The sequence below is a fragment of the Macrotis lagotis genome, chromosome 1 (assembly GCF_037893015.1).
Source record: "Macrotis lagotis isolate mMagLag1 chromosome 1, bilby.v1.9.chrom.fasta, whole genome shotgun sequence".
In the NCBI taxonomy this organism is placed as follows: domain Eukaryota; kingdom Metazoa; phylum Chordata; class Mammalia; order Peramelemorphia; family Peramelidae; genus Macrotis; species Macrotis lagotis.
Genome location: NC_133658.1, coordinates 385740020 through 385752416, shown reverse-complemented (window position 1 = coordinate 385752416; position 12397 = coordinate 385740020).

The following is a 12397-nucleotide window of genomic DNA, read 5'->3' as shown; positions in this document are numbered from 1 at the left end:
CCACTACCATGTACTATATTTTCTTGCTCATTTCACTCTTACTCTGCTGTAGGGTAGCTGAGTGGCACAGAAGACAGATCCCCGGCTCTGGGGGCAAGAGGCACCGAGCCCCCATACTGCCCATTACACCCAGCATCCACCTGGCCTATGGTCCTGGACAGGCCATCCAATCCCAGCCCCTTGCAAGAATTAAAAAAAGAAAATGTTATATCTGATCACTCTTCCCCTATGGTCCATCCTCTCCTCCATCACTCACATCCCCCCTTCCCCATCCCCCCTTCTTCTTACTCCAGAAGCCTATACCCCTTTAAGTATATATGCTGTTCTTCTCCTAACCACTTCTGATGAGAGTGAAGATTCCCTCATTCGCCCTTGCCTTCCTCCCTTCCATATCATTGCAATAACTCATTGTAATAAAGAAAAATTTTATTATATGAAATATTTTTGCCTACTTGCCCTCTCCTTTTATTTTTAGCATATGATGCTTTATTGGGTATGTGACAAACATTATTTCATTCCCAGAAAATGCATGAGATGTTAAGGTCTCACAAGAGTTCATTAACAAATACAGTAGAATAAAATATTCAGATACTCCATCAGTTCTCCCCACCCCCAAAGGGAATTTCAGTGGGATTTCTTTTTGGGCATTGTCATTCTGGTAAATTCATCTTTGCACAGAGTCCAACCTGTGTCCCTAAAACTCAAACTGTCATAATATGGTTTAGCCCTATCTCAAAAGCAAATATGCTCTGGAGCTTGCTGCCAAAGCCCCCTCCTCTTTATACTGATAATATTTTTTAAATTAATTTTTATTAAAGATATTATTTGAGTTTTACAATATTCCCCCCAATCTTACTTCCATCCCCCACCCCTCCATGGAAAGCAATCTGTCAGACTTTACTTTGATTCCATGTTGTACCTTGATCCCAACTGGGTGTGATGAGAGAGAAATCATATCCTTAGTGAAGAGACAAGAAGTCTAAGAGGGAACAATACCAGACAATAAAATATCTGTGTTTTTCTAAATTTAAGGGAATAGTCCTTGAACTTTCTTGAAACTCCACAGATTCTTATCTGGATACAGATGGCACTCTCCTTTGCAGACAGCCCAAAATTGCTCCCGATTGTTGCACTGATGGGATGAGGGAGTCCTCCAAGGTTAATCATCACTCCCATGTTGCTGTTAGGATATACAGTGTTTTTCTTGTTCTGCTCATTTCACTCAGCATCAGTTCATGCTAATCCCTCCAGGCTTCCCTGAAATTCCATCCCTCCTGCTTTCTAATAGAAGAATAGTGTTCCGTGACATGCATATACCACAGTTTGTTAAGCAATTCCCCAATTGAAGGATATTTCCTTGATTTCCAATTCTTTACCACAAACAGGGATGCAATAAATGTTTTTGTACAAGTAATGTTTTTACCCTTTTTCATCATCTCTTCATGATATAAACCCAGTAGTGGTATTGCTGTGTCAAAGGGTATGCACATTTTTGTTGTCCTTTGGCCATAGCTCCAAATGGCTCTCCAGAAGAATTGGATGAGTTCACAGCTCCACCAACAGGGAAATAGTGTGCCAGATTTCCCACAACCCTTCCAATAATGATCATTATCCTTTCTGGTCATATTGACCCATCTGAGAGGTTTGAGGTGGTACCTCAGAAAAGCTTTAATTTGCATTTCTGTAATAATTAATGATTTAGAGCATTTTTTCATATGGCTATGGATTGCTTTGATCTTGTCATCTATGAATTGCCTTTGCATATCCTTTGACCATTTGTCAATTGGGGAAATGGCTTTTTGTTTTAAAAATATGATTCAGTTCATTGTATATTTTGGAAATGCGTCCTTTGTCAGAATCATTAGTTGTAAAGATTGTTTCCCAATTTACTGCATTTCTTTTGATCTTGGTTACAGTGGTTTTATCTGTGCAAAAGCTTTTTATTTTAATATAATCGAAATCATCTAATTGGTTTTTAGCGATATTCTCCAACTCTTCCTTAGTCATAAACTGCTCCCCTTTCCATAGATCTGACAGGTAAATTAGTCCTTGATCTTCCAATTTGATTATAGTATTGTTTTTAATGTCTATGTCCAGTAACCATTTGGATCTTATCTTGGTAAAGGGTGTTAGGTGTTGGTCTAATCTCAGTTGCTTCCATACTAACTTCCAGTTATCCCAGCAGTTTTTATCAAAGAGGGAGTTTTTAAGTCAATAGCTGGGGTTGCCAAACAGCAGATTACTATAATTGTCTCCTGCTTTTACACCTAGTCTATTGCACTGGTCCAACACTCTATTTCTTAGCCAATACCAAACAGTTTTGATGACTGATTCTTTATAATATAATTTTGGATCAAGTAGGGCTAAGTCAACTTATTTTCCACTTTTTTCATTAAGTTCCTGGAAATTCTTGAGTTTTTATTTCTCCATATGAATTTACTACCAATTTTTTCTAGCTCATTAAAGTAAATTTTTGGAATTTTTATGGGTGGGCACTAAATGGATAGTTTAGTTTTGATAGAATTATCATTTTTATTATATTGGCTCTATCTATCCATGAGCAGTTGATATTTGCCCAGATATTTAAATCTGATTTAATTTGTGTGAGAAGTGTTTTATAATTATTTTCAAAAAATTCTGAGTTTGTCCTGGCAAATAAACTCCCAAGTATTTTATATTGTCTTAGGTTACTTTGAATGGGATTTATCTTTCTAGCTCTTCCTGCTGTACTGTGCTAGACATATATAGAAAAGTTGAGGATTCATGAGGGTTTATTTTATAACCAGCAACTTTGCTAAAATTGCTAATTGATTCCAGTAGTTTTTTAGATGATTTCTTGTTATTTTCTAGGTAGACCATCATGTCATCTGCAAAGAGTGAGAGTTTAGTCTCTTCCTTCCCAATTCTAAATCCTTCAATTTCTTTTTCTTCTCTAATTGCTGACAACATTTCTAATACATTATTAAATAGTCATAGTAATAATGTGCACCCTTGTTTCATCCCTGATCTTATTGGGATTGTCTCTAGCCTCTCCATTTTGAGTATAATGCTTGTTGATGGTTTAAGATAGATACTGCTAATTATTTTAAGGAACAGTCCATTTATTCCTACACTCTACTGTTTTTAATAGGAATGGATGCTGGATTTTGTCAAAAGCTTTTTCAGCATCTATTGATATGATCATATGATTTCTGATAGGTTTGTTTTTGATATAATTGAGTATACTAACAGTTTTCCTAATATTGAACCAACCCTGCATTCCTGGAATAAATACTACTTGATCATAATGTATTATGCTAGTTTTAACTTGTTGTAATTGTTTTGCTAAGATTTTATTTAAGGTTTTTGCATCTTTATTCTTCAGGGAAATAGGTCTATAATTTTCTTTCACTGTTTTAACTCTTCTTGCTTTAGGTAACAGCATCATATTGGTTTCATAGAAAGAGTTAGGTTGAGTTCTGTCTTTCCCTATTTTACCAAGGAGTTTATATAGAATTGCAAACAATTGTTCCTTAAATGTTTGGTTGAATTCACTTGTGAATCCATCAGGAATTGGAGAATTTTTTAGGGAGTGCAATGATTGCTTTTCTTATTTGTTTTTCTAAGATAGAGTTGTTTAGGTATTTAATCTGTTCTTCATTTCACCTGGGCGACTTATATTTTTGTAAATATTCAACCATTTCACTTAGATTATTAAATTTTTGGGATAGAGTTGGACAAAATAATTTTGAATTATTACTTTAATTTCCTCCTCATTGGTGGTGAGTTCACCTTTTTTCAATTATGATACTAGCAATTTGGTTTTCTTCTTTCTTTTTCTTTAATCAAATTGACCAGAGGGTTATCAATTTTACTGGGATTTTCAAAATACAAACTTTTGGTTTTATTTATTAATTCAATAGTTTTTTTGCTTTCAATTTTATTGATTTCTCCTTTAATTTTTAGAATTTCTAATTTCGTATTCAATTGGGGATTTTTGATTTGTACTTTCTCTAATCTTTTTTGGTTACATATTTAGTTCATTGATTTCCACATTCTCCAATTTATTCATGTAAGCATTTAATTATAGGACTTCCTTAAACCATTGAAGAGAAAAAAAGCCTATACTTAATATTACAGGATCTAGTGATGGAAAACTGCCCTGAAATCATGGAATCAGAGGGCAAAGTTGTTATTGAAAGAGTACATCGATCCCCACCAGAAAGAGATCCTAAAATGAAAACACCAAGGAATATTGTGGCCAAATTCCAGAACTATCAAATAAAAGAGAAAATCCTGTAAGCAGGCAGAAAGAAAAATTTAAATATCAAGGTGCCACAGTTTGGATCATGCAGGACCTGGCTGCATCAACATTAAGGGATCGAAGGGCCTGGAATGAGATATTTCGAAGAACAAGGGAGCTTGGAATGCAGCCGAGAATCTACTTTCCTGCCAAGCTGAGCATTCTCTTCCAGGGAAAAAGATGTAAATTTAACACAATGGAAGCATTCCAAAAATTCTTGATGAAAAGACCAGAGTTAACAGAAAATTTGGACATGAAACAAGAGGTTCAAGAGATGCATGAAAAGGTAAAAAAAGGGGGGGGGGGGGCAGCAAAAGGAAAAAAAACGCGATCCAGTAAGTTGAAACTGTCTCTATCCCATCATGGGGAAAAATATTCCCATAAATCTTGAGAAATGTAACTCTAACAGAGATAATATACCTAGCCAGAAATGAAGGACATTCATGACCTATCCATGAGACTGCTATCTAAAGAGATTTAACTGGCTTTAACACCACTTTGGAGAAAGACTCTAATAGCTCTCAGAAATTTTGATTCTATTCTATAGAAAATACTGAACTAGAAGGGATAGACACTCAGAATATTCTATGACTTAGATAGAATGATTAAAAAATCACTACCTCCTTAAAAAATCAGGACAGGAAAGAGACGGGAGGAGGGAGGGGATTGAATTCAGGTAAATCTCATTACACTAAGAGGTACAAAAAACCTATGGTAATAGAGGAGAAGAAGGGAGCAGATGAGAAATACCTGAATCTTCTTCTCATCAGACTTAGCTTAAAGTCAACCTACACATACTCAGTTAACTTATAAAACATCTTACCTTTCAATCATTAAAAGAGGAAAAGGGGAGGGGGGATGGAGAAAGGGAAGGGGAGTGGGGGAAAGAAGGGAAAATAACAAAAGGAAGGGAAGGGAAAGGAGAAAAAGAGAAAGGGGAAAGAAAGTGAAGGGTGTGATATATGAGAGCAAACACATGGGCGTATGGATAAAGGGGGGGAAAGGGGGAAAAATGCAAACAGAGGGAAGATAGCACGGAGGGCAATAAAGAATTAGTAATCATAACATTGAATGTGAATGGGATGTACTCTCCTTTAAAATGTAAGCAAATAGCAGAGTTGATTAAAAACCAGAATCCTACAATATGCTGCTTACAAGAAACCCATTTGAAGCAGAGAGATACATATAGAGTAAAGGTAAAAGGTTGGAGCAAAATATATTTTGCTTCAGCTGAAGTAAAAAAAACAGGGTTAGCAATCCATTATCTCAGACAAAGCAGCAGGAAAAATAGATAGCATTAAAAGAGATAAGGAAGGAAACTTTATCCTCCTAAAAGGTACCATAGACAATAAAGTCATTTCAATATTGAATATATATGCACCCAGTGGGACAGCACCCAAATTCTTAGAGGGGAAGCTGAAAGAACTACAGGAAGACATAGACACAAAACTCTACTAGTGGGAGACCTCAACCTCCCACTATCAGATCTAAATAAATCAAATCATAAAACAAACAAGAAATTAGGGAGGTAAATAGATTGTCAGAAAAATTACATGTGGTACAGGAAACTGAATGGGTATAGAAAGGAATATACTTTTTCTCTGCAATACATGTAATTTATACAATAATTGACCATGTACTATGACATAAAAACATAAGGATCAACTACAGAAAGGCAGAAATAGTGAATACATCTTTCTCAGATCACAATACAATAAATGTCATATGCAATACTAGGCCAAGGAGATATAGACCCAGAACAAACTGGAAACTGAATAACCTCATTTTAAAAAATGAGTGGACCAAAAAACAAATTATAGGAAGTATTAACCATTTTATCCTAGATAATGATTATAATGAAACAATATACCAAAACCTATGGGATTCATTGAAAGCAACTCTCAGGGGATATGTTATAGCTCTATATGCTTATATGAATAAATTCAAGAAAGAGAAAATCAAGGAACTAAACATGCAACTAATAAAAATTAGAGAAAGAACAAATCAAAAATCCCTAATTAAACACCAAATTAGAAATTCTAAAAATTACAAGAGGAAATTAATAAAATTGAAAGCAAAAAAAGCTATTGAATTAATAAATAAAACCAAAAGTTGGTATTTTGAAAAAAAATAAAATTCATAAAACTCTGGTTCATTTGATAAAAAAAAAGAAAAAAAGAAACCCAAATTGCTAGTATCATAATTGAAAAAGGTGAACTCACCACCAATGAGGAGGAAATTAAAGTAATAAATCAAAATTATTTTGCCCAACTCTATAATAAATAAATTTGATAATCTAAGGGAAATGGATGAATATTTACAAAAATATAAGTTGCCCAGATTAAATGAAGAAGAGATTAAGTACCTAAACAACCCTATCTCACAAAAGGAAATTCAACAAAACATTATTGAACTCCCTTAAAAAAAATCTCCAGGGCCTGATGGATTCACAAGTGAATTCTACCAAACATTTAAGGAACAATTGGTTCCAATCCTATATAAACTCTTTGGAAAAATAGGGAAAGATGGAACTCTGCCTAACTCTTTCTATGAAACAAATATGGTACTGTTACCTAAACCAGGAAGATATAAAACAGAGAAAGAAAATTATAGACCTATTTCCCTGATCAATATAACTGCAAAAATCCTAAATAAAATCTTAGCAAAACTATTGCAACAAGTCATCACTAGGATAATACATTATGATCTACTAGGATTTATTCCAGGAATGTAAGGTTGTTTCAATATGAGGAAAACTGTTAGTATGCTCAATTATATCAACAACAAACCTATCAGAAATCATATGATCATATCAATAGATGGTGAAAAAGCTTTTGACAAAATCCAGCATCCATTCCTATTAAAAACAGTAGAGTGTAGGAATAAATGGACTGTTCCTTAAAATAATTAGCAGTATCTATCTTAAACCATCAACAAGCATTATATTCAATGGGGAGAGGCTAGAGGAATTCCCAATAAGATCAGGGGTAAAACAAGGGTGCCCATTATCACCACTACTATTCAATATTGTATTAGAAATGTTAGCATCAGCAATTAGAGAAGGAAAATAAATTAAAGGAATTAGAATTGGGAAGGAAGATACAAAACTCTCACTCTTTGCAGATGACATGATGGTCTACCTAGAGAATCCCAAGAAATCATCTAAAAAACTACTGGAAACAATAAGCAATTTTAGCAGAGTTGCCGGTTATACAGTAAACCCTCATAAATCCTCAAATTTCTATATATGTCTAGCAAGAAACAGCAGGAAGAACTAGAAAGAGAAATCCCATTCAAAGTAACCTCAGACAATATAAAATATTTGGGAGTTTATTTTACAATACAGACTCAGAATCTTTTTGAAAACAATTATAAAACACTTCTCACACAAATTAAATCAGATTTAAATAACTGGGCAAATATCAACTGCTCATGGATAGGCAGAGCTAATATAGTAAAAATGACATTTCTCCCCAAACTAGAATATCTGTTTAGTGCCCTACCAATCACAATTCCAAAAAATTACTTTAATGGGTTAGAAAAATTATAAGTAAATTCATATGGAAAAATAAAAAGTCAATAATTGCCAGGAGCTTAATGAAAAAAAAGTGCAAAAGAAGGTGGCTTAGCCCTACCAGATCTAAAATTATATTATAAAGCATCAGTCATCAAAACTGTTTGGTATTGGCTATGAAACAGAGTGGTGGACCAGTGGAATAGACTAGGTGTAAAAGCAGGAGATGATTATAGTAATCTGCTGTTTGATAAACCCAAAGAGTCCATCCATTGGGATAAAAACTCCCTCTTTGATAAAACTTGCTGGGATAATTGGAAGTTAGAAAAAAAAGCATTTAATGCTATAATATTTCCCGGGATAGTCGCTTTGAATGAATCCGGCAAGGTTGGGTATGTAGTTTCATTACTATCATTATCTAGGATGAAATGGTTAATTCTTTCTATAATTTGTTTTTTGGTCCACTCATTCTTTAAAATGAGGTTATTCGGTTTCCAATTTGTTCTGGGTCTATTTCTCCTTGGCCAAATATTGCATATGACTTATTGCATTGTGATCTGAGAAAGATGTATTCACTATTTCTGCCTTTCTGCAGTTAATCATTAGGTTATTATGTCCTAGTACATGATCGATTTTTGTATAAGTTCCATGTGCTGCAGAGAAAAAGGTATATTCCTTTCCATCCCTGTTCAGTTTCCTTCATAAGTCTACCATATCTGATTTTTCTAACAATTTATTTACCTCCTTAACTTCTTTCTTGCTTATTTTATGATTCAGTTTATCTAGATCTGAGAGTGTGATGTTGAGGTGTCCCACTAGCAGAGTTTTGCTGTCTATGTCTTCCTGTAGTTCTTTCAGCTTCTCCTCTAAGAATTTGGGTGCTGTCCCACTGGGTGCATATATATTCAATATTGAAATGAATTTGTTGTCTATAATACCTTACAGGAGGATAAAGTTTCCTTCCTTATCTCTTTTAATGGTATCTAGTTTTGCTGCTGCTTTGTCTGAGATAAGGATTTCTACTCCTGCTTTTTTTCCCCTTCAGCTGAAGCAAAATATATTTGATCAAATGTTTTACCTTACTCTATATTTATCTCTCTACTTCAAATGAGTTTCTTTTAAGCAGCATATTGTAGGATTCTGGTTTTTAATCTACTTTGCTATTTGCTTACATCATAATGGAGAGTTCATCCCATTTACATTCAAAGTTATGATTACTTATTCTTTAATGCCCTCTGTGCTATCATCCCTCGGTTTGTGATTTCCCCCTTTTACCCCCTTTATCCATATTCTGAGTATTTTCTTTCTGAATACCCCCCCTTCAGTGTGTTTGCCCTCCTATATCACACCCTTCCTTTTCTTTCCCCTTTCCCTTTTTCCCCTTTCCCTTCCCTTCCTTTTGTTATTTCCCCTTATTTCCCCCACTCCCCTTCCCTGTCTCCATCCCCGCTCCCCTTTTCCCCTTTTAATACTTGAAAGGTTACATGTTTCATAAGTTAACTGAGTATGTGTAGGTTGACTTTAAGCCAAGTCTGATGAGAAGAAGATTCAGGTATTTCTCATCTGCTCCCTTCTTCTCCTCTATTACCATAGGTTTTTTGTACCTCTTAGTGTAATGAGATTTACCTGAATTCAATCCCCTCCCTCCTCCTGTCCCGCTTTTTTAAGGAGGTAGTGATGTTTTGATCATTCTATCTAAGTCTTAGAAAATTCTGAGTGTCTGTCCCTTCTAGTTCAGTATATTTTATTGAATAGAGTCAAAATTTCTGAGAGTTATTAGAGTCTTTCTCTGAAGCGGTGTTAAAGCCAGCAGTCTCATGGATAGGTCGTGAATGTCCTTCATTTCTGGCTAGGTATATTCTCTCTGTTAGAGTTACATTTCTCAAGATTTATGGGAATCTTTTTCTTCATGCTGCGATACAGACAGTTTCAACTTACTGGATCGCATTTTTTTTTCCTTTTGCTGCCCCCCTCTTTATTTTTACCTCTTCATGCATCTCTTGAACCTCCTGTTTAATGTCCAAATTCTATGTTAACTCTGGTCTTTTCATCAGGCATTTTTGCAATGCTTCCATTGTGTTAAATTCACATCTTTTCCCCTGGAAGCAAAGGCTCAGCTTTGCAAGAAAGTAGATTCTTGGCTACATTCCAAGCTCCCTTGCTCTTTGAAATATTTCATTCCAGGCCCTTCAATCCCTTAATGTTGATGCAGCCAGGTCCTGCATGATCCATACTGTGGCACCTTTACATTTAAATTTTTCTTTCTGCCTGCTTGCAGGATTTTCTCTTTTATTTGATAGTTCTGGAATTTGGCCACAATATTCCTTGGTGTTTTCATTTTACGATCTCTTTCTGGTGGGGATCGATGTACTCTTTCAATACCTAATTTGCCTTCTGATTCCATGATATCAGAGCAGTTATCCATCAATAGATCCTGTAATATTAAGTCCAGGATATTTTTTCTCTTCAATGTTTTCAGGAAGTCCTATAATTTTGGGGTTGCCCCTCCTGATCTATTCTTGAGGTCAATGAATTTTTTGGTGAGCTATTTTACATTTTATTCTATGTTTTCAATGTTTTGCTTTTGTTTAAGAGGCTCTTAGTTTCTCATGGAGTCATTAGTTTCTGTAGGCTCCATTCTTTTTTGGGGGGGAGGTGTTTTCTTCATTAACCTTTTGCAACTCCTTTTCCAGTTGGCCAATTCTACTTTTGAAAGATCTTTCCTTTTGACAATTTGAGGTTTTAAGAGAATTATTGAGGATCTGAGAGAATTATTCTTATTTTCTAATTGTCCCATTGATGATCTGAGAGATTTATTCTCCTTTTGTATTTGTCCAATTGTACATTCTAAGGTTTTGTTTTCTTGTTGCAAGGTATGAATTGTCTCTCCCACATTTTTAAGCTCCTTCCTTATTTCTTCAAGGAAGTCTTTCTGTGATGAAGATCACAGCTTATTCTCCTCAGAGGTTCCAGGTGTTTTTGAGTTAGGGTCTTTCCGTTCCAAGAATTTTTCTATGGATCCACATTTCCACTGCCCCTTCTTCATTTTGCTAAGACTTTGAATTGGGGAGGGGCTTGTTCACAGGGGATTGGGATCACCAAAGCCTTTACTCACTGAGTGCAATTTCTCTGGCTGGCCAGTAGGAGGTGTTGGTTGCTTTCTCTGGAGTGTCTGTGACCTTGTTCTTCTGCACACACACCTGGGCCTGAGGCAGCAGTAGTTTGCATTTGTTTGCTCTGGGAAGAGTTCTGAGCTGTAATGGGACTCTGAATTCCTCAGACCAGAGGAGCCCAGGGATAGTATCCCCAGCTCTCCTGCTCTGGAACTCTCCCCCCAGCCCGGTCTGCAAGATCCCTGTGGGCAGCACCAACACCAGTGCCTCTGCTCCCTAGTTGACTCAAGCCCTTGTCTTCTAGCCTCACCACTTATCCAGCAGGTCCAACTCTCAGGCCATCAGACTCCTGACTCCAATTCAGCTATTAATCTGGTTGATCTGGGGCTGATCCTCCCTCTGAGCCCAGATTCATCAGTCTGAATTCAGACAATGCTGCTGTTGGAGACAAAGCCTGAGGTAGATGTTCTTTCTCCTGGCTTTTCTTTCTGGGTTTTGTGGGTCATATTTCTTTTAAGAGGTTTGTTTCATGTGATAGATGGGGAAAGATCAGGAGATGTTAGAACTGTGCCTGTCTTCTCTCTGCCATCTTGGCAGGAAGTTGTTTTTCTTTCTCCCATTACATTTCCCTTTTTTCTATTGACATCATTTTTACACCATATTTTATCTTTGAATTCAGCTTTCTCCTGTGCTTCAACTATAAAAGCTCCCTCTACCTGCTCCATTAACTGAGAAGGTTCATATGCGTATTATCAGTGTCATTTTTCTATGCAGCAAAACATACTTGCAGTTCATCATCAAGTCCTTCATATTGCCCCCTTTTACTCCAATTTCTCTGCTTCACCTGAGTCCTGTATCTGAAGATCAAACCTTCTGTGCAACTCTGGCCATTCCAACAGGAACATTTGAAATTCCACTGGTTCATTGAAAGTGCTAACTTTTTCCATGGAAGAGGACATTCATCCTTGCCGGGTATTTCATTCTTGGCTGCATTCTAAGCTGTTTTGCGTTCTAGTATATCACATTCCAAGCCCTGTGAGCTTCCAATGTAGTTGCTGCTAAGTCCTGTGTGATCCTGACTGTAGCTCCATGATATTTGAACTGTGTCCTTTTGGCTGCTTGTAATATTTTCTGTTCGACTTGGGAGTTCTGGAATTTGGCTAAAATGTTCCTACGAGTTGTTTTTTTGGGATCTCTTTCTCGGGGCAATCGGTGGATTCTCTCCATTTCTATTTTGCCCTCTGCTTCTAGAATATGAGGGCAATATTCCTGTAGTAATTCTTTGAAAATGATGTCAAGGCTCTTTTCCTGATCATGACTTTCAGGTCCAATAATTTTTCAATTATCTTTCCTAAGTCTGTTTTCCATATCAGTTGTTTTTTCAATGAGATATTTCACCTTTTCTTCTAATTTTTCACATTTTTGATTTTGAAGTATTGATTCCTGATTTCTGGTAAATTCATCAATCTCCCTGAATTCTATTCTTTG